Source organism: Balaenoptera physalus (genome assembly GCF_965194825.1).
Source record: "Balaenoptera physalus genome assembly, chromosome: 14".
In the NCBI taxonomy this organism is placed as follows: Eukaryota; Metazoa; Chordata; class Mammalia; order Artiodactyla; family Balaenopteridae; genus Balaenoptera; species Balaenoptera physalus.
Window position 1 is genome coordinate 100,218,361 of NC_138893.1, and position 23,600 is coordinate 100,241,960.

A 23,600-nucleotide genomic window follows, 5' to 3' on the forward strand; every position below is an offset into this window, starting at 1 on the left:
ATTCTTCTTCCTGATGGGAAAATAGAGTGACCTGTGCCTGTTCCAACACCTAGAGCTAGTCTCTCATTGGTTCCCCCTCTTCCCGTTCATCCTCAGGACAAATTGCAACCTGTACGGAACAGGAGGTTAAAGGTGCTGATTCTCCAAGGAGGGAGATTGCTAGTAAAGTGGCTGGAATGGCAAACCCGAGCACAAGGAGATGAGAAATGAGGTGCGTTTTGAAAACCTTTCCGGATCACACGGTGTACCATCTTCTGGGTTTCTCATGCATGCTTTCGATGTAGGAAGATGCCCTTGAACCTGGAGATTTGGGACCCATGGGATGGGTACCACGCAGTATTACTTTAAAGGGTCTGCGTTTGCTCACCCAACCTCACCAAACCTCTCAGCCCCAAGAGTTTCCACCCTTATGTCTCAATCAGCTGTGGGTCTAGATATGGTCAATCCAGGTGGCATCACAGCCCCTGAACGAATTTTGTAAGAATTTCTCTCTCTTTCACTGTCTTTGTTTCACGGGTTTTTAAAAGTAATTGATTTTTATAATGGGGTTTACCTGCTTTTCACTGCTGTGTTTTTGCCGCTTTACACCCACTGGACTCACTTACAGAGAGATATCAATGCATAGGTTTTAAGATTCTTACTAGTCAGATATATTCTTGGGCGGTGAATAGGGGGTGTTGAGTCCAATTCACTGAGCAAGGAGTAGGTCTTGTTTATTACCTATTGGGTTTATGGAACGGTATCTGAGCTAATTTGATACCCTTGTTTTATGCATCACCCCACCTCACCTTTCCCGTTAAGCAGCCATAGTGTGTTTTCTAAACGTGTTACCCAGCTCTGATTTGTAATTCAGTTCAAGGGTAGCGTTTTTTATATTCTCTCTATAAGTGATATCTTATGATAAGTATCTTTTTCTGTGTGACTTATTTCACTTAGAATCGTCCTACCTAAATCCACTCATCTTGCTGCTACTAGCTTTATGACGTTGATTTCATGGCTGAGTGATATTCCATTGTACATAAGGACCACAACTTCTTTATCCATTTTTCTTTTTCCTGGGATATTTAAGGTGTAACGAAGTGGAGGTTCTTGTCAACAGAGCAGCCCTAAACTTTGGGGTGCCTGTGTCTTGCTGATTTTTAGTTTTCCCAATTTATACGCCCATGAGTGGAAGTGCCCTATGCTCCCTAAGCTGATTTTTTTCGATGTTTCAGGACACACCGTGCACTTCTCCAGAGTGGCTGTTGGCAATTTACATCCCGCCCATCAGCGTAGCCAGGCTCCCGTTTCTCCATGGCCTATTTTGCATTTCTGGTTTTGACACTTTATTCAGCATGGCCCTTTTGACCGATGGGAAGCGAGACTTCTTTGTAGCGCTGATTTGCCTTTCCAGGTTGCTTGGTTGGCCAAAAAGGGCGTATGCGTTTTTTCCTGAATATATTCAGGAAAAAACGCATACGCCCTTTTTGGCCAAGGGCATCATTGTCGAGGTTTTGCCGCTTTTCCTGTGCTTTAAAGGCGATTCGAATCTCCCTCCTGAAATCTGTTTCCTGCAATTCTGCCTTGCTTTCCAATCCTCTTCGTTGCCTTCCCTCAATATATTTGTGGACGAGAGTCATCATTTATAAGTCTGCAGGTTTGTGAATTGCAGTGCCCCTGAGCTCCATTTTTCAACTCGCTTTCTTGGGAGCTGGCCGCAAAAGCGCAGGATTGCTTCAGGCCCTATTCTGGTCCCGGGCGGCAGGCTGAGCCTGTGGTTAAATCTTCTTCCTGATGGGAAAATAGAGTGACCTGTGCCTGTCCCAACACCTAGAGCTAGTCTCTCATTGGTTCCCCCTCTTCCCGTTCATCCTCAGGACAAATTGCAACCTGTACGGAACAGGAGGTTAAAGGTGCTGATTCTCCAAGGAGGGAGATTGCTAGTAAAGTGGCTGGAATGGCAAACCCGAGCACAAGGAGATGAGAAATGAGGTGCGTTTTGAAAACCTTTCCGGATCACACGGTGTACCATCTTCTGGGTTTCTCATGCATGCTTTCGATGTAGGAAGATGCCCTTGAACCTGGAGATTTGGGACCCATGGGATGGGTACCATGCAGTATGACTTTAAAGGGTCTGCGTTTGCTCACCCAACCTCACCAAACCTCTCAGCCCCAAGAGTTTCCACCCTTATGTCTCAATCAGCTGTGGGTCTAGATATGGTCAATCCAGGTGGCATCACAGCCCCTGAACGAATTTTGTAAGAATTTCTCTCTCTTTCACTGTCTTTGTTTCACGGGTTTTTAAAAGTAATTGATTTTTATAATGGGGTTTACCTGCTTTTCACTGCTGTGTTTTTGCCGCTTTACACCCACTGGACTCACTTACAGAGAGATATCAATGCATAGGTTTTAAGATTCTTACTAGTCAGATATATTCTTGGGCGGTGAATAGGGGGTGTTGAGTCCAATTCACTGAGCAAGGAGTAGGTCTTGTCTATTACCTATTGGGTTTATGGAACGGTATCTGAGCTAATTTGATACCCTTGTTTTATGCATCACCCCACCTCACCTTTCCCGTTAAGCAGCCATAGTGTGTTTTCTAAACGTGTTACCCAGCTCTGATTTGTAATTCAGTTCAAGGGTAGCGGTTTTTATATTCCCTCTATAAGTGATATCTTATGATAAGTATCTTTTTCTGTGTGACTTATTTCACTTAGAATCGTCCTACCTAAATCCACTCATCTTGCTGCTACTAGCCTTATGACGTTGATTTCATGGCTGAGTGATATTCCATTGTACATAAGGACCACAACTTCTTTATCCATTTTTCTCTTTCCTGGGATATTTAAGGTGTAACGAAGTGGAGGTTCTTGTCAACAGAGCAGCCCTAAACTTTGGGGTGCCTGTGTCTTGCTGATTTTTAGTTTTCCCAATTTATACGCCCATGAGTGGAAGTGCCCTATGCTCCCTAAGCTGATTTTTTTCGATGTTTCAGGACACACCGTGCACTTCTCCAGAGTGGCTGTTGGCAATTTACATCCCGCCCATCAGCGTAGCCAGGCTCCCGTTTCTCCATGGCCTATTTTGCATTTCTGGTTTTGACACTTTATTCAGCATGGCCCTTTTGACCGATGGGAAGCGAGACTTCTTTGTAGCGCTGATTTGCCTTTCCAGGTTGCTTGGTTGGCCAAAAAGGGCGTATGCGTTTTTTCCTGAATATATTCAGGAAAAAACGCATACGCCCTTTTTGGCCAAGGGCATCATTGTCGAGGTTTTGCCGCTTTTCCTGTGCTTTAAAGGCGATTCGAATCTCCCTCCTGAAATCTGTTTCCTGCAATTCTGCCTTGCTTTCAAATCCTCTTCGTTGCCTTCCCTCAATATATTTGTGGACGAGAGTCATCATTTATAAGTCTGCAGGTTTGTGAATTGCAGTGCCCCTGAGCTCCATTTTTCAACTCGCTTTCTTGGGAGCTGGCCGCAAAAGCGCAGGATTGCTTCAGGCCCTATTCTGGTCCCGGGCGGCAGGCTGAGCCTGTGGTTAATTCTTCTTCCTGATGGGAAAATAGAGTGACCTGTGCCTGTTCCAACACCTAGAGCTAGTCTCTCATTGGTTCCCCCTCTTCCCGTTCATCCTCAGGACAAATTGCAACCTGTACGGAACAGGAGGTTAAAGGTGCTGATTCTCCAAGGAGGGAGATTGCTAGTAAAGTGGCTGGAATGGCAAACCCGAGCACAAGGAGATGAGAAATGAGGTGCGTTTTGAAAACCTTTCCGGATCACACGGTGTACCATCTTCTGGGTTTCTCATGCATGCTTTCGATGTAGGAAGATGCCCTTGAACCTGGAGATTTGGGACCCATGGGATGGGTACCACGCAGTATTACTTTAAAGGGTCTGCGTTTGCTCACCCAACCTCACCAAACCTCTCAGCCCCAAGAGTTTCCACCCTTATGTCTCAATCAGCTGTGGGTCTAGATATGGTCAATCCAGGTGGCATCACAGCCCCTGAACGAATTTTGTAAGAATTTCTCTCTCTTTCACTGTCTTTGTTTCACGGGTTTTTAAAAGTAATTGATTTTTATAATGGGGTTTACCTGCTTTTCACTGCTGTGTTTTTGCCGCTTTACACCCACTGGACTCACTTACAGAGAGATATCAATGCATAGGTTTTAAGATTCTTACTAGTCAGATATATTCTTGGGCGGTGAATAGGGGGTGTTGAGTCCAATTCACTGAGCAAGGAGTAGGTCTTGTTTATTACCTATTGGGTTTATGGAACGGTATCTGAGCTAATTTGATACCCTTGTTTTATGCATCACCCCACCTCACCTTTCCCGTTAAGCAGCCATAGTGTGTTTTCTAAACGTGTTACCCAGCTCTGATTTGTAATTCAGTTCAAGGGTAGCGTTTTTTATATTCTCTCTATAAGTGATATCTTATGATAAGTATCTTTTTCTGTGTGACTTATTTCACTTAGAATCGTCCTACCTAAATCCACTCATCTTGCTGCTACTAGCTTTATGACGTTGATTTCATGGCTGAGTGATATTCCATTGTACATAAGGACCACAACTTCTTTATCCATTTTTCTTTTTCCTGGGATATTTAAGGTGTAACGAAGTGGAGGTTCTTGTCAACAGAGCAGCCCTAAACTTTGGGGTGCCTGTGTCTTGCTGATTTTTAGTTTTCCCAATTTATACGCCCATGAGTGGAAGTGCCCTATGCTCCCTAAGCTGATTTTTTTCGATGTTTCAGGACACACCGTGCACTTCTCCAGAGTGGCTGTTGGCAATTTACATCCCGCCCATCAGCGTAGCCAGGCTCCCGTTTCTCCATGGCCTATTTTGCATTTCTGGTTTTGACACTTTATTCAGCATGGCCCTTTTGACCGATGGGAAGCGAGACTTCTTTGTAGCGCTGATTTGCCTTTCCAGGTTGCTTGGTTGGCCAAAAAGGGCGTATGCGTTTTTTCCTGAATATATTCAGGAAAAAACGCATACGCCCTTTTTGGCCAAGGGCATCATTGTCGAGGTTTTGCCGCTTTTCCTGTGCTTTAAAGGCGATTCGAATCTCCCTCCTGAAATCTGTTTCCTGCAATTCTGCCTTGCTTTCCAATCCTCTTCGTTGCCTTCCCTCAATATATTTGTGGACGAGAGTCATCATTTATAAGTCTGCAGGTTTGTGAATTGCAGTGCCCCTGAGCTCCATTTTTCAACTCGCTTTCTTGGGAGCTGGCCGCAAAAGCGCAGGATTGCTTCAGGCCCTATTCTGGTCCCGGGCGGCAGGCTGAGCCTGTGGTTAAATCTTCTTCCTGATGGGAAAATAGAGTGACCTGTGCCTGTCCCAACACCTAGAGCTAGTCTCTCATTGGTTCCCCCTCTTCCCGTTCATCCTCAGGACAAATTGCAACCTGTACGGAACAGGAGGTTAAAGGTGCTGATTCTCCAAGGAGGGAGATTGCTAGTAAAGTGGCTGGAATGGCAAACCCGAGCACAAGGAGATGAGAAATGAGGTGCGTTTTGAAAACCTTTCCGGATCACACGGTGTACCATCTTCTGGGTTTCTCATGCATGCTTTCGATGTAGGAAGATGCCCTTGAACCTGGAGATTTGGGACCCATGGGATGGGTACCATGCAGTATGACTTTAAAGGGTCTGCGTTTGCTCACCCAACCTCACCAAACCTCTCAGCCCCAAGAGTTTCCACCCTTATGTCTCAATCAGCTGTGGGTCTAGATATGGTCAATCCAGGTGGCATCACAGCCCCTGAACGAATTTTGTAAGAATTTCTCTCTCTTTCACTGTCTTTGTTTCACGGGTTTTTAAAAGTAATTGATTTTTATAATGGGGTTTACCTGCTTTTCACTGCTGTGTTTTTGCCGCTTTACACCCACTGGACTCACTTACAGAGAGATATCAATGCATAGGTTTTAAGATTCTTACTAGTCAGATATATTCTTGGGCGGTGAATAGGGGGTGTTGAGTCCAATTCACTGAGCAAGGAGTAGGTCTTGTCTATTACCTATTGGGTTTATGGAACGGTATCTGAGCTAATTTGATACCCTTGTTTTATGCATCACCCCACCTCACCTTTCCCGTTAAGCAGCCATAGTGTGTTTTCTAAACGTGTTACCCAGCTCTGATTTGTAATTCAGTTCAAGGGTAGCGGTTTTTATATTCCCTCTATAAGTGATATCTTATGATAAGTATCTTTTTCTGTGTGACTTATTTCACTTAGAATCGTCCTACCTAAATCCACTCATCTTGCTGCTACTAGCCTTATGACGTTGATTTCATGGCTGAGTGATATTCCATTGTACATAAGGACCACAACTTCTTTATCCATTTTTCTCTTTCCTGGGATATTTAAGGTGTAACGAAGTGGAGGTTCTTGTCAACAGAGCAGCCCTAAACTTTGGGGTGCCTGTGTCTTGCTGATTTTTAGTTTTCCCAATTTATACGCCCATGAGTGGAAGTGCCCTATGCTCCCTAAGCTGATTTTTTTCGATGTTTCAGGACACACCGTGCACTTCTCCAGAGTGGCTGTTGGCAATTTACATCCCGCCCATCAGCGTAGCCAGGCTCCCGTTTCTCCATGGCCTATTTTGCATTTCTGGTTTTGACACTTTATTCAGCATGGCCCTTTTGACCGATGGGAAGCGAGACTTCTTTGTAGCGCTGATTTGCCTTTCCAGGTTGCTTGGTTGGCCAAAAAGGGCGTATGCGTTTTTTCCTGAATATATTCAGGAAAAAACGCATACGCCCTTTTTGGCCAAGGGCATCATTGTCGAGGTTTTGCCGCTTTTCCTGTGCTTTAAAGGCGATTCGAATCTCCCTCCTGAAATCTGTTTCCTGCAATTCTGCCTTGCTTTCAAATCCTCTTCGTTGCCTTCCCTCAATATATTTGTGGACGAGAGTCATCATTTATAAGTCTGCAGGTTTGTGAATTGCAGTGCCCCTGAGCTCCATTTTTCAACTCGCTTTCTTGGGAGCTGGCCGCAAAAGCGCAGGATTGCTTCAGGCCCTATTCTGGTCCCGGGCGGCAGGCTGAGCCTGTGGTTAATTCTTCTTCCTGATGGGAAAATAGAGTGACCTGTGCCTGTTCCAACACCTAGAGCTAGTCTCTCATTGGTTCCCCCTCTTCCCGTTCATCCTCAGGACAAATTGCAACCTGTACGGAACAGGAGGTTAAAGGTGCTGATTCTCCAAGGAGGGAGATTGCTAGTAAAGTGGCTGGAATGGCAAACCCGAGCACAAGGAGATGAGAAATGAGGTGCGTTTTGAAAACCTTTCCGGATCACACGGTGTACCATCTTCTGGGTTTCTCATGCATGCTTTCGATGTAGGAAGATGCCCTTGAACCTGGAGATTTGGGACCCATGGGATGGGTACCACGCAGTATTACTTTAAAGGGTCTGCGTTTGCTCACCCAACCTCACCAAACCTCTCAGCCCCAAGAGTTTCCACCCTTATGTCTCAATCAGCTGTGGGTCTAGATATGGTCAATCCAGGTGGCATCACAGCCCCTGAACGAATTTTGTAAGAATTTCTCTCTCTTTCACTGTCTTTGTTTCACGGGTTTTTAAAAGTAATTGATTTTTATAATGGGGTTTACCTGCTTTTCACTGCTGTGTTTTTGCCGCTTTACACCCACTGGACTCACTTACAGAGAGATATCAATGCATAGGTTTTAAGATTCTTACTAGTCAGATATATTCTTGGGCGGTGAATAGGGGGTGTTGAGTCCAATTCACTGAGCAAGGAGTAGGTCTTGTTTATTACCTATTGGGTTTATGGAACGGTATCTGAGCTAATTTGATACCCTTGTTTTATGCATCACCCCACCTCACCTTTCCCGTTAAGCAGCCATAGTGTGTTTTCTAAACGTGTTACCCAGCTCTGATTTGTAATTCAGTTCAAGGGTAGCGTTTTTTATATTCTCTCTATAAGTGATATCTTATGATAAGTATCTTTTTCTGTGTGACTTATTTCACTTAGAATCGTCCTACCTAAATCCACTCATCTTGCTGCTACTAGCTTTATGACGTTGATTTCATGGCTGAGTGATATTCCATTGTACATAAGGACCACAACTTCTTTATCCATTTTTCTTTTTCCTGGGATATTTAAGGTGTAACGAAGTGGAGGTTCTTGTCAACAGAGCAGCCCTAAACTTTGGGGTGCCTGTGTCTTGCTGATTTTTAGTTTTCCCAATTTATACGCCCATGAGTGGAAGTGCCCTATGCTCCCTAAGCTGATTTTTTTCGATGTTTCAGGACACACCGTGCACTTCTCCAGAGTGGCTGTTGGCAATTTACATCCCGCCCATCAGCGTAGCCAGGCTCCCGTTTCTCCATGGCCTATTTTGCATTTCTGGTTTTGACACTTTATTCAGCATGGCCCTTTTGACCGATGGGAAGCGAGACTTCTTTGTAGCGCTGATTTGCCTTTCCAGGTTGCTTGGTTGGCCAAAAAGGGCGTATGCGTTTTTTCCTGAATATATTCAGGAAAAAACGCATACGCCCTTTTTGGCCAAGGGCATCATTGTCGAGGTTTTGCCGCTTTTCCTGTGCTTTAAAGGCGATTCGAATCTCCCTCCTGAAATCTGTTTCCTGCAATTCTGCCTTGCTTTCCAATCCTCTTCGTTGCCTTCCCTCAATATATTTGTGGACGAGAGTCATCATTTATAAGTCTGCAGGTTTGTGAATTGCAGTGCCCCTGAGCTCCATTTTTCAACTCGCTTTCTTGGGAGCTGGCCGCAAAAGCGCAGGATTGCTTCAGGCCCTATTCTGGTCCCGGGCGGCAGGCTGAGCCTGTGGTTAAATCTTCTTCCTGATGGGAAAATAGAGTGACCTGTGCCTGTCCCAACACCTAGAGCTAGTCTCTCATTGGTTCCCCCTCTTCCCGTTCATCCTCAGGACAAATTGCAACCTGTACGGAACAGGAGGTTAAAGGTGCTGATTCTCCAAGGAGGGAGATTGCTAGTAAAGTGGCTGGAATGGCAAACCCGAGCACAAGGAGATGAGAAATGAGGTGCGTTTTGAAAACCTTTCCGGATCACACGGTGTACCATCTTCTGGGTTTCTCATGCATGCTTTCGATGTAGGAAGATGCCCTTGAACCTGGAGATTTGGGACCCATGGGATGGGTACCATGCAGTATGACTTTAAAGGGTCTGCGTTTGCTCACCCAACCTCACCAAACCTCTCAGCCCCAAGAGTTTCCACCCTTATGTCTCAATCAGCTGTGGGTCTAGATATGGTCAATCCAGGTGGCATCACAGCCCCTGAACGAATTTTGTAAGAATTTCTCTCTCTTTCACTGTCTTTGTTTCACGGGTTTTTAAAAGTAATTGATTTTTATAATGGGGTTTACCTGCTTTTCACTGCTGTGTTTTTGCCGCTTTACACCCACTGGACTCACTTACAGAGAGATATCAATGCATAGGTTTTAAGATTCTTACTAGTCAGATATATTCTTGGGCGGTGAATAGGGGGTGTTGAGTCCAATTCACTGAGCAAGGAGTAGGTCTTGTCTATTACCTATTGGGTTTATGGAACGGTATCTGAGCTAATTTGATACCCTTGTTTTATGCATCACCCCACCTCACCTTTCCCGTTAAGCAGCCATAGTGTGTTTTCTAAACGTGTTACCCAGCTCTGATTTGTAATTCAGTTCAAGGGTAGCGGTTTTTATATTCCCTCTATAAGTGATATCTTATGATAAGTATCTTTTTCTGTGTGACTTATTTCACTTAGAATCGTCCTACCTAAATCCACTCATCTTGCTGCTACTAGCCTTATGACGTTGATTTCATGGCTGAGTGATATTCCATTGTACATAAGGACCACAACTTCTTTATCCATTTTTCTCTTTCCTGGGATATTTAAGGTGTAACGAAGTGGAGGTTCTTGTCAACAGAGCAGCCCTAAACTTTGGGGTGCCTGTGTCTTGCTGATTTTTAGTTTTCCCAATTTATACGCCCATGAGTGGAAGTGCCCTATGCTCCCTAAGCTGATTTTTTTCGATGTTTCAGGACACACCGTGCACTTCTCCAGAGTGGCTGTTGGCAATTTACATCCCGCCCATCAGCGTAGCCAGGCTCCCGTTTCTCCATGGCCTATTTTGCATTTCTGGTTTTGACACTTTATTCAGCATGGCCCTTTTGACCGATGGGAAGCGAGACTTCTTTGTAGCGCTGATTTGCCTTTCCAGGTTGCTTGGTTGGCCAAAAAGGGCGTATGCGTTTTTTCCTGAATATATTCAGGAAAAAACGCATACGCCCTTTTTGGCCAAGGGCATCATTGTCGAGGTTTTGCCGCTTTTCCTGTGCTTTAAAGGCGATTCGAATCTCCCTCCTGAAATCTGTTTCCTGCAATTCTGCCTTGCTTTCAAATCCTCTTCGTTGCCTTCCCTCAATATATTTGTGGACGAGAGTCATCATTTATAAGTCTGCAGGTTTGTGAATTGCAGTGCCCCTGAGCTCCATTTTTCAACTCGCTTTCTTGGGAGCTGGCCGCAAAAGCGCAGGATTGCTTCAGGCCCTATTCTGGTCCCGGGCGGCAGGCTGAGCCTGTGGTTAATTCTTCTTCCTGATGGGAAAATAGAGTGACCTGTGCCTGTTCCAACACCTAGAGCTAGTCTCTCATTGGTTCCCCCTCTTCCCGTTCATCCTCAGGACAAATTGCAACCTGTACGGAACAGGAGGTTAAAGGTGCTGATTCTCCAAGGAGGGAGATTGCTAGTAAAGTGGCTGGAATGGCAAACCCGAGCACAAGGAGATGAGAAATGAGGTGCGTTTTGAAAACCTTTCCGGATCACACGGTGTACCATCTTCTGGGTTTCTCATGCATGCTTTCGATGTAGGAAGATGCCCTTGAACCTGGAGATTTGGGACCCATGGGATGGGTACCACGCAGTATTACTTTAAAGGGTCTGCGTTTGCTCACCCAACCTCACCAAACCTCTCAGCCCCAAGAGTTTCCACCCTTATGTCTCAATCAGCTGTGGGTCTAGATATGGTCAATCCAGGTGGCATCACAGCCCCTGAACGAATTTTGTAAGAATTTCTCTCTCTTTCACTGTCTTTGTTTCACGGGTTTTTAAAAGTAATTGATTTTTATAATGGGGTTTACCTGCTTTTCACTGCTGTGTTTTTGCCGCTTTACACCCACTGGACTCACTTACAGAGAGATATCAATGCATAGGTTTTAAGATTCTTACTAGTCAGATATATTCTTGGGCGGTGAATAGGGGGTGTTGAGTCCAATTCACTGAGCAAGGAGTAGGTCTTGTTTATTACCTATTGGGTTTATGGAACGGTATCTGAGCTAATTTGATACCCTTGTTTTATGCATCACCCCACCTCACCTTTCCCGTTAAGCAGCCATAGTGTGTTTTCTAAACGTGTTACCCAGCTCTGATTTGTAATTCAGTTCAAGGGTAGCGTTTTTTATATTCTCTCTATAAGTGATATCTTATGATAAGTATCTTTTTCTGTGTGACTTATTTCACTTAGAATCGTCCTACCTAAATCCACTCATCTTGCTGCTACTAGCTTTATGACGTTGATTTCATGGCTGAGTGATATTCCATTGTACATAAGGACCACAACTTCTTTATCCATTTTTCTTTTTCCTGGGATATTTAAGGTGTAACGAAGTGGAGGTTCTTGTCAACAGAGCAGCCCTAAACTTTGGGGTGCCTGTGTCTTGCTGATTTTTAGTTTTCCCAATTTATACGCCCATGAGTGGAAGTGCCCTATGCTCCCTAAGCTGATTTTTTTCGATGTTTCAGGACACACCGTGCACTTCTCCAGAGTGGCTGTTGGCAATTTACATCCCGCCCATCAGCGTAGCCAGGCTCCCGTTTCTCCATGGCCTATTTTGCATTTCTGGTTTTGACACTTTATTCAGCATGGCCCTTTTGACCGATGGGAAGCGAGACTTCTTTGTAGCGCTGATTTGCCTTTCCAGGTTGCTTGGTTGGCCAAAAAGGGCGTATGCGTTTTTTCCTGAATATATTCAGGAAAAAACGCATACGCCCTTTTTGGCCAAGGGCATCATTGTCGAGGTTTTGCCGCTTTTCCTGTGCTTTAAAGGCGATTCGAATCTCCCTCCTGAAATCTGTTTCCTGCAATTCTGCCTTGCTTTCCAATCCTCTTCGTTGCCTTCCCTCAATATATTTGTGGACGAGAGTCATCATTTATAAGTCTGCAGGTTTGTGAATTGCAGTGCCCCTGAGCTCCATTTTTCAACTCGCTTTCTTGGGAGCTGGCCGCAAAAGCGCAGGATTGCTTCAGGCCCTATTCTGGTCCCGGGCGGCAGGCTGAGCCTGTGGTTAAATCTTCTTCCTGATGGGAAAATAGAGTGACCTGTGCCTGTCCCAACACCTAGAGCTAGTCTCTCATTGGTTCCCCCTCTTCCCGTTCATCCTCAGGACAAATTGCAACCTGTACGGAACAGGAGGTTAAAGGTGCTGATTCTCCAAGGAGGGAGATTGCTAGTAAAGTGGCTGGAATGGCAAACCCGAGCACAAGGAGATGAGAAATGAGGTGCGTTTTGAAAACCTTTCCGGATCACACGGTGTACCATCTTCTGGGTTTCTCATGCATGCTTTCGATGTAGGAAGATGCCCTTGAACCTGGAGATTTGGGACCCATGGGATGGGTACCATGCAGTATGACTTTAAAGGGTCTGCGTTTGCTCACCCAACCTCACCAAACCTCTCAGCCCCAAGAGTTTCCACCCTTATGTCTCAATCAGCTGTGGGTCTAGATATGGTCAATCCAGGTGGCATCACAGCCCCTGAACGAATTTTGTAAGAATTTCTCTCTCTTTCACTGTCTTTGTTTCACGGGTTTTTAAAAGTAATTGATTTTTATAATGGGGTTTACCTGCTTTTCACTGCTGTGTTTTTGCCGCTTTACACCCACTGGACTCACTTACAGAGAGATATCAATGCATAGGTTTTAAGATTCTTACTAGTCAGATATATTCTTGGGCGGTGAATAGGGGGTGTTGAGTCCAATTCACTGAGCAAGGAGTAGGTCTTGTCTATTACCTATTGGGTTTATGGAACGGTATCTGAGCTAATTTGATACCCTTGTTTTATGCATCACCCCACCTCACCTTTCCCGTTAAGCAGCCATAGTGTGTTTTCTAAACGTGTTACCCAGCTCTGATTTGTAATTCAGTTCAAGGGTAGCGGTTTTTATATTCCCTCTATAAGTGATATCTTATGATAAGTATCTTTTTCTGTGTGACTTATTTCACTTAGAATCGTCCTACCTAAATCCACTCATCTTGCTGCTACTAGCCTTATGACGTTGATTTCATGGCTGAGTGATATTCCATTGTACATAAGGACCACAACTTCTTTATCCATTTTTCTCTTTCCTGGGATATTTAAGGTGTAACGAAGTGGAGGTTCTTGTCAACAGAGCAGCCCTAAACTTTGGGGTGCCTGTGTCTTGCTGATTTTTAGTTTTCCCAATTTATACGCCCATGAGTGGAAGTGCCCTATGCTCCCTAAGCTGATTTTTTTCGATGTTTCAGGACACACCGTGCACTTCTCCAGAGTGGCTGTTGGCAATTTACATCCCGCCCATCAGCGTAGCCAGGCTCCCGTTTCTCCATGGCCTATTTTGCATTTCTGGTTTTGACACTTTATTCAGCATGGCCCTTTTGACCGATGGGAAGCGAGACTTCTTTGTAGCGCTGATTTGCCTTTCCAGGTTGCTTGGTTGGCCAAAAAGGGCGTATGCGTTTTTTCCTGAATATATTCAGGAAAAAACGCATACGCCCTTTTTGGCCAAGGGCATCATTGTCGAGGTTTTGCCGCTTTTCCTGTGCTTTAAAGGCGATTCGAATCTCCCTCCTGAAATCTGTTTCCTGCAATTCTGCCTTGCTTTCAAATCCTCTTCGTTGCCTTCCCTCAATATATTTGTGGACGAGAGTCATCATTTATAAGTCTGCAGGTTTGTGAATTGCAGTGCCCCTGAGCTCCATTTTTCAACTCGCTTTCTTGGGAGCTGGCCGCAAAAGCGCAGGATTGCTTCAGGCCCTATTCTGGTCCCGGGCGGCAGGCTGAGCCTGTGGTTAATTCTTCTTCCTGATGGGAAAATAGAGTGACCTGTGCCTGTTCCAACACCTAGAGCTAGTCTCTCATTGGTTCCCCCTCTTCCCGTTCATCCTCAGGACAAATTGCAACCTGTACGGAACAGGAGGTTAAAGGTGCTGATTCTCCAAGGAGGGAGATTGCTAGTAAAGTGGCTGGAATGGCAAACCCGAGCACAAGGAGATGAGAAATGAGGTGCGTTTTGAAAACCTTTCCGGATCACACGGTGTACCATCTTCTGGGTTTCTCATGCATGCTTTCGATGTAGGAAGATGCCCTTGAACCTGGAGATTTGGGACCCATGGGATGGGTACCACGCAGTATTACTTTAAAGGGTCTGCGTTTGCTCACCCAACCTCACCAAACCTCTCAGCCCCAAGAGTTTCCACCCTTATGTCTCAATCAGCTGTGGGTCTAGATATGGTCAATCCAGGTGGCATCACAGCCCCTGAACGAATTTTGTAAGAATTTCTCTCTCTTTCACTGTCTTTGTTTCACGGGTTTTTAAAAGTAATTGATTTTTATAATGGGGTTTACCTGCTTTTCACTGCTGTGTTTTTGCCGCTTTACACCCACTGGACTCACTTACAGAGAGATATCAATGCATAGGTTTTAAGATTCTTACTAGTCAGATATATTCTTGGGCGGTGAATAGGGGGTGTTGAGTCCAATTCACTGAGCAAGGAGTAGGTCTTGTTTATTACCTATTGGGTTTATGGAACGGTATCTGAGCTAATTTGATACCCTTGTTTTATGCATCACCCCACCTCACCTTTCCCGTTAAGCAGCCATAGTGTGTTTTCTAAACGTGTTACCCAGCTCTGATTTGTAATTCAGTTCAAGGGTAGCGTTTTTTATATTCTCTCTATAAGTGATATCTTATGATAAGTATCTTTTTCTGTGTGACTTATTTCACTTAGAATCGTCCTACCTAAATCCACTCATCTTGCTGCTACTAGCTTTATGACGTTGATTTCATGGCTGAGTGATATTCCATTGTACATAAGGACCACAACTTCTTTATCCATTTTTCTTTTTCCTGGGATATTTAAGGTGTAACGAAGTGGAGGTTCTTGTCAACAGAGCAGCCCTAAACTTTGGGGTGCCTGTGTCTTGCTGATTTTTAGTTTTCCCAATTTATACGCCCATGAGTGGAAGTGCCCTATGCTCCCTAAGCTGATTTTTTTCGATGTTTCAGGACACACCGTGCACTTCTCCAGAGTGGCTGTTGGCAATTTACATCCCGCCCATCAGCGTAGCCAGGCTCCCGTTTCTCCATGGCCTATTTTGCATTTCTGGTTTTGACACTTTATTCAGCATGGCCCTTTTGACCGATGGGAAGCGAGACTTCTTTGTAGCGCTGATTTGCCTTTCCAGGTTGCTTGGTTGGCCAAAAAGGGCGTATGCGTTTTTTCCTGAATATATTCAGGAAAAAACGCATACGCCCTTTTTGGCCAAGGGCATCATTGTCGAGGTTTTGCCGCTTTTCCTGTGCTTTAAAGGCGATTCGAATCTCCCTCCTGAAATCTGTTTCCTGCAATTCTGCCTTGCTTTCCAATCCTCTTCGTTGCCTTCCCTCAATATATTTGTGGACGAGAGTCATCATTTATAAGTCTGCAGGTTTGTGAATTGCAGTGCCCCTGAGCTCCATTTTTCAACTCGCTTTCTTGGGAGCTGGCCGCAAAAGCGCAGGATTGCTTCAGGCCCTATTCTGGTCCCGGGCGGCAGGCTGAGCCTGTGGTTAAATCTTCTTCCTGATGGGAAAATAGAGTGACCTGTGCCTGTCCCAACACCTAGAGCTAGTCTCTCATTGGTTCCCCCTCTTCCCGTTCATCCTCAGGACAAATTGCAACCTGTACGGAACAGGAGGTTAAAGGTGCTGATTCTCCAAGGAGGGAGATTGCTAGTAAAGTGGCTGGAATGGCAAACCCGAGCACAAGGAGATGAGAAATGAGGTGCGTTTTGAAAACCTTTCCGGATCACACGGTGTACCATCTTCTGGGTTTCTCATGCATGCTTTCGATGTAGGAAGATGCCCTTGAACCTGGAGATTTGGGACCCATGGGATGGGTACCATGCAGTATGACTTTAAAGGGTCTGCGTTTGCTCACCCAACCTCACCAAACCTCTCAGCCCCAAGAGTTTCCACCCTTATGTCTCAATCAGCTGTGGGTCTAGATATGGTCAATCCAGGTGGCATCACAGCCCCTGAACGAATTTTGTAAGAATTTCTCTCTCTTTCACTGTCTTTGTTTCACGGGTTTTTAAAAGTAATTGATTTTTATAATGGGGTTTACCTGCTTTTCACTGCTGTGTTTTTGCCGCTTTACACCCACTGGACTCACTTACAGAGAGATATCAATGCATAGGTTTTAAGATTCTTACTAGTCAGATATATTCTTGGGCGGTGAATAGGGGGTGTTGAGTCCAATTCACTGAGCAAGGAGTAGGTCTTGTCTATTACCTATTGGGTTTATGGAACGGTATCTGAGCTAATTTGATACCCTTGTTTTATGCATCACCCCACCTCACCTTTCCCGTTAAGCAGCCATAGTGTGTTTTCTAAACGTGTTACCCAGCTCTGATTTGTAATTCAGTTCAAGGGTAGCGGTTTTTATATTCCCTCTATAAGTGATATCTTATGATAAGTATCTTTTTCTGTGTGACTTATTTCACTTAGAATCGTCCTACCTAAATCCACTCATCTTGCTGCTACTAGCCTTATGACGTTGATTTCATGGCTGAGTGATATTCCATTGTACATAAGGACCACAACTTCTTTATCCATTTTTCTCTTTCCTGGGATATTTAAGGTGTAACGAAGTGGAGGTTCTTGTCAACAGAGCAGCCCTAAACTTTGGGGTGCCTGTGTCTTGCTGATTTTTAGTTTTCCCAATTTATACGCCCATGAGTGGAAGTGCCCTATGCTCCCTAAGCTGATTTTTTTCGATGTTTCAGGACACACCGTGCACTTCTCCAGAGTGGCTGTTGGCAATTTACATCCCGCCCATCAGCGTAGCCAGGCTCCCGTTTCTCCATGGCCTATTTTGCATTTCTGGTTTTGACACTTTATTCAGCATGGCCCTTTTGACCGATGGGAAGCGAGACTTCTTTGTAGCGCTGATTTGCCTTTCCAGGTTGCTTGGTTGGCCAAAAAGGGCGTATGCGTTTTTTCCTGAATATATTCAGGAAAAAACGCATACGCCCTTTTTGGCCAAGGGCATCATTGTCGAGGTTTTGCCGCTTTTCCTGTGCTTTAAAGGCGATTCGAATCTCCCTCCTGAAATCTGTTTCCTGCAATTCTGCCTTGCTTTCAAATCCTCTTCGTTGCCTTCCCTCAATATATTTGTGGACGAGAGTCATCATTTATAAGTCTGCAGGTTTGTGAATTGCAGTGCCCCTGAGCTCCATTTTTCAACTCGCTTTCTTGGGAGCTGGCCGCAAAAGCGCAGGATTGCTTCAGGCCCTATTCTGGTCCCGGGCGGCAGGCTGAGCCTGTGGTTAATTCTTCTTCCTGATGGGAAAATAGAGTGACCTGTGCCTGTTCCAACACCTAGAGCTAGTCTCTCATTGGTTCCCCCTCTTCCCGTTCATCCTCAGGACAAATTGCAACCTGTACGGAACAGGAGGTTAAAGGTGCTGATTCTCCAAGGAGGGAGATTGCTAGTAAAGTGGCTGGAATGGCAAACCCGAGCACAAGGAGATGAGAAATGAGGTGCGTTTTGAAAACCTTTCCGGATCACACGGTGTACCATCTTCTGGGTTTCTCATGCATGCTTTCGATGTAGGAAGATGCCCTTGAACCTGGAGATTTGGGACCCATGGGATGGGTACCACGCAGTATTACTTTAAAGGGTCTGCGTTTGCTCACCCAACCTCACCAAACCTCTCAGCCCCAAGAGTTTCCACCCTTATGTCTCAATCAGCTGTGGGTCTAGATATGGTCAATCCAGGTGGCATCACAGCCCCTGAACGAATTTTGTAAGAATTTCTCTCTCTTTCACTGTCTTTGTTTCACGGGTTTTTAAAAGTAATTGATTTTTATAATGGGGTTTACCTGCTTTTCACTGCTGTGTTTTTGCCGCTTTACACCCACTGGACTCACTTACAGAGAGATATCAATGCATAGGTTTTAAGATTCTTACTAGTCAGATATATTCTTGGGCGGTGAATAGGGGGTGTTGAGTCCAATTCACTGAGCAAGGAGTAGGTCTTGTTTATTACCTATTGGGTTTATGGAACGGTATCTGAGCTAATTTGATACCCTTGTTTTATGCATCACCCCACCTCACCTTTCCCGTTAAGCAGCCATAGTGTGTTTTCTAAACGTGTTACCCAGCTCTGATTTGTAATTCAGTTCAAGGGTAGCGTTTTTTATATTCTCTCTATAAGTGATATCTTATGATAAGTATCTTTTTCTGTGTGACTTATTTCACTTAGAATCGTCCTACCTAAATCCACTCATCTTGCTGCTACTAGCTTTATGACGTTGATTTCATGGCTGAGTGATATTCCATTGTACATAAGGACCACAACTTCTTTATCCATTTTTCTTTTTCCTGGGATATTTAAGGTGTAACGAAGTGGAGGTTCTTGTCAACAGAGCAGCCCTAAACTTTGGGGTGCCTGTGTCTTGCTGATTTTTAGTTTTCCCAATTTATACGCCCATGATTGGAAGTGCCCTATGCTCCCTAAGCTGATTTTTTTCGATGTTTCAGGACACACCGTGCACTTCTCCAGAGTGGCTGTTGGCAATTTACATCCCGCCCATCAGTGTAGCCAGGCTCCCGTTTCTCCATGGCCTGTCTTGCATTTCTGGTTTTGACACTTTATTCAGCATGGCCCTTTTGACCGATGGGAAGCGAGACTTCTTTGTAGCGCTGATTTGCCTTTCCAGGTTGCTTGGTTGGCCAAAAAGGGCGTATGCGTTTTTTCCTGAATATATTCAGGAAAAAACGCATACGCCCTTTTTGGCCAAGGGCATCATTGTCGATGTTTTGCTGCTTTTCCTGTGCTTTAAAGGCGATTCGAATCTCCCTCCTGAAATCTGTTTCCTGCAATTCTGCCTTGCTTTCCAATCCTCTTCGTAGCCTTCCCTCAATATATTTGTGGACGAGAGTCATCATTTATAAGTCTGCAGGTTTGTGAATTGCAGTGCCCCTGAGCTCCATTTTTCAACTCGCTTTCTTGGGAGCTGGCCGCAAAAGCGCAGGATTGCTTCAGGCCCTTTTCTGGTCCCGGGCGGCAGGCTGAGCCTGTGGTTAATTCTTCTTCCTGATGGGAAAATAGAGTGACCTGTGCCTGTCCCAACACCTAGAGCTAGTCTCTCATTGGTTCCCCCTCTTCCCGTTCATCCTCAGGACAAATTGCAACCTGTACGGAACAGGAGGTTAAAGGTGCTGATTCTCCAAGGAGGGAGATTGCTAGTAAAGCGGCTGGAATGGCAAACCCGAGCACAAGGAGATGAGAAATGAGGTGCGTTTTGAAAACCTTTCCGGATCACACAGTGTACCATCTTCTGGGTTTCTCATGCATGCTTTCGATGTAGGAAGATGCCCTTGAACCTGGAGATTTGGGACCCATGGGATGGGTACCATGCAGTATTACTTTAAAGGGTCTGCGTTTGCTCACCCAACCTCACCAAACCTCTCAGCCCCAAGAGTTTCCACCCTTATGTCTCAATCAGCTGTGGGTCTAGATATGGTCAATCCAGGTGGCAACACATCCCCTGAACGAATTTTGTAAGAATTTCTCTCTCTTTAACTGTCTTTGTTTCACGGGTTTTTAAAAGTAATTGATTTTTATAATGGGGTTTACCTGCTTTTCACTGCTGTGTTTTTGCCGCTTTACACCCACTTGACTCACTTACAGAGAGATATAAATGCATAGGTTTTAAGATTCTTACTAGTCAGATATATTCTTGGGCGGTGAATAGGGGGTGTTGAGTCCAATTCACTGAGCAAGGAGTAGGTCTTGTCTATTACCTATTGGGTTTATGGAACGGTATCTGAGCTAATTCGAAACCCTTGTTTTATGCATCACCCCACCTCACCTTTCCCGTTAAGCAGCCATAGTGTGTTTTCTAAACGTGTTACCCAGCTCTGATTTGTAATTCAGTTCAAGGGTAGCGGTTTTTATATTCCCTCTATAAGTGATATCTTATGATAAGTATCTTTTTCTGTGTGACTTATTTCACTTAGAATCGTCCTACCTAAATCCACTCATCTTGCTGCTAATAGCCTTATGACGTTGATTTCATGGCTGAGTGATATTCCATTGTACATAAGGACCACAACTTCTTTATCCATTTTTCTCTTTCCTGGGATATTTAAGGTGTAATGAAGTGGAGGTTCTTGTCAACAGAACAGCCCTAAACTTTGGGGTGCCTGTGTCTTGCAGGTTTTTAGTTTTCCCAATTTATACGCCCATGAGTGGAAGTGCCCTATGCTCCCTAAGCTGATTTTTTTCGATGTTTCAGGACACAAAGTGCACTTCTCCAGAGTGGCTGTTGGCAATTTACATCCCGCCCATCAGCGTAGCCAGGCTCCCGTTTCTCCATGGCCTGTCTTGCATTTCTGGTTTTGACAGTTTATTCAGCATGGCCCTTTTGACCGATGGGAAGCGAGACTTCTTTGTAGCGCTGATTTGCCTTTCCAGGTTGCTTGGTTGGCCAAAAAGGGCGTATGCGTTTTTTCCTGAATATATTCAGGAAAAAACGCATACGCCCTTTTTGGCCAAGGGCATCATTGTCGAGGTTATGCCGCTTTTCCTGTGCTTTAAAGGCGATTCGAATCTCCCTCCTGAAATCTGTTTCCTGCAATTCTGCCTTGCTTTCCAATCCTCTTCGTTGCCTTCCCTCAATATATTTGTGGACGAGAGTCATCATTTATAAGTCTGCAGGTTTGTGAATTGCAGTGCCCCTGAGCTCCATTTTTCAACTCGCTTTCTTGGGAGCTGGCCGCAAAAGCGCAGGATTGCTTCAGGCCCTATTCTGGTCCCGGGCGGCAGGCTGAGCCTATGGTTAATTCTTCTTCCTGATGGGAAAATAGAGTGACCTGTGCCTGTCCCAACACCTAGAGCTAGTCTCTCATTGGTTCCCCCTCTTCCCGTTCATCCTCAGGACAAATTGCAACCTGTACGGAACAGGAGGTTAAAGGTGCTGATTCTCCAAGGAGGGAGATTGCTAGTAAAGTGGCTGGAATGGCAAAGCCGAGCACAAGGAGATCACAAATGAGGTGCGTTTTGAAAACCTTTCCGGATCACACAGTGTACCATCTTCTGGGTTTCTCATGCATGCTTTCGATGTAGGAAGATGCCCTTGAACCTGGAGATTTGGGACCCATGGGATGGGTACAATGCAGTATTACTTTAAAGGGTCTGCGTTTGCTCACCCAACCTCACCAAACCTCTCAGCCCCAAGAGTTTCCACCCTTATGTCTCAATCAGCTGTGGGTCTAGATATGGTCAATCCAGGTGGCATCACAGCCCCTGAACGAATTTTGTAAGAATTTCTCTCTCTTTAACTGTCTTTGTTTCACGGGTTTTTAAAAGTAATTGATTTTTATAAAGGGGTTTACCTGCTTTTCACTGCTGTGTTTTTGCCGCTTTACACCCACTTGACTCACTTACAGAGAGATATAAATGCATAGGTTTTAAGATTCTTACTAGTCAGATATATTCTTGGGCGGTGAATAGGGGGTGTTGAGTCCAATTCACTGAGCAAGGAGTAGGTCTTGTCTATTACCTATTGGGTTTATGGAACGGTATCTGAGCTAATTTGAAACCCTTGTTTTATGCATCACCCCACCTCACCTTTCCCGTTAAGCAGCCATAGTGTGTTTTCTAAACGTGTTACCCAGCTCTGATTTGTAATTCAGTTCAAGGGTAGCGGTTTTTATATTCCCTCTATAAGTGATATCTTATGATAAGTATCTTTTTCTGTGTGACTTATTTCACTTAGAATCGTCCTACCTAAATCCACTCATCTTGCTGCTACTAGCCTTATGACGTTGATTTCTTGGCTGAGTGATATTCCATTGTACATAAGGACCACAACTTCTTTATCCATTTTTCTCTTTCCTGGGATATTTACGGTGTAACGAAGTGGAGGTTCTTGTCAACAGAACAGCCCTAAACTTTGGGGTGCCTGTGTCTTGCTGATTTTTAGTTTTCCCAATTTATACGCCCATGAGTGGAAGTGCCCTATGCTCCCTAAGCTGATTTTTTTCGATGTTTCAGGACACACCGTGCACTTCTCCAGAGTGGCTGTTGGCAATTTACATCCCGCCCATCAGTGTAGCCAGGCTCCCGTTTCTCCATGGCCTGTCTTGCATTTCTGGTTTTGACACTTTATTCAGCATGGCCCTTTTGACCGATGGGAAGCGAGACTTCTTTGTAGCGCTGATTTGCCTTTCCAGGTTGCTTGGTTGGCCAAAAAGGGCGTATGCGTTTTTTCCTGAATATATTCAGGAAAAAACGCATACGCCCTTTTTGGCCAAGGGCATCATTGTCGATGTTTTGCTGCTTTTCCTGTGCTTTAAAGGCGATTCGAATCTCCCTCCTGAAATCTGTTTCCTGCAATTCTGCCTTGCTTTCCAATCCTCTTCGTAGCCTTCCCTCAATATATTTGTGGACGAGAGTCATCATTTATAAGTCTGCAGGTTTGTGAATTGCAGTGCCCCTGAGCTCCATTTTTCAACTCGCTTTCTTGGGAGCTGGCCGCAAAAGCGCAGGATTGCTTCAGGCCCTTTTCTGGTCCCGGGCGGCAGGCTGAGCCTGTGGTTAATTCTTCTTCCTGATGGGAAAATAGAGTGACCTGTGCCTGTCCCAACACCTAGAGCTAGTCTCTCATTGGTTCCCCCTCTTCCCGTTCATCCTCAGGACAAATTGCAACCTGTACGGAACAGGAGGTTAAAGGTGCTGATTCTCCAAGGAGGGAGATTGCTAGTAAAGTGGCTGGAATGGCAAAGCCGAGCACAAGGAGATCACAAATGAGGTGCGTTTTGAAAACCTTTCCGGATCACACAGTGTACCATCTTCTGGGTTTCTCATGCATGCTTTCGATGTAGGAAGATGCGCTTGAACCTGGAGATTTGGGACCCATGGGATGGGTACAATGCAGTATTACTTTAAAGGGTCTGCGTTTGCTCACCCAACCTCACCAAACCTCTCAGCCCCAAGAGTTTCCACCCTTATGTCTCAATCAGCTGTGGGTCTAGATATGGTCAATCCAGGTGGCATCACAGCCCGTGAACGAATTTTGTAAGAATTTCTCTCTCTTTCACTGTCTTTGTTTCACGGGTTTTTAAAAGTAATTGATTTTTATAATGGGGTTTACCTGCTTTTCACTGCTGTGTTTTTGCCGCTTTACACCCACTTGACTCACTTACAGAGAGATATAAATGCATAGGTTTTAAGATTCTTACTAGTCAGATATATTCTTGGGCGGTGAATAGGGGGTGTTGAGTCCAATTCACTGAGCAAGGAGTAGGTCTTGTCTATTAC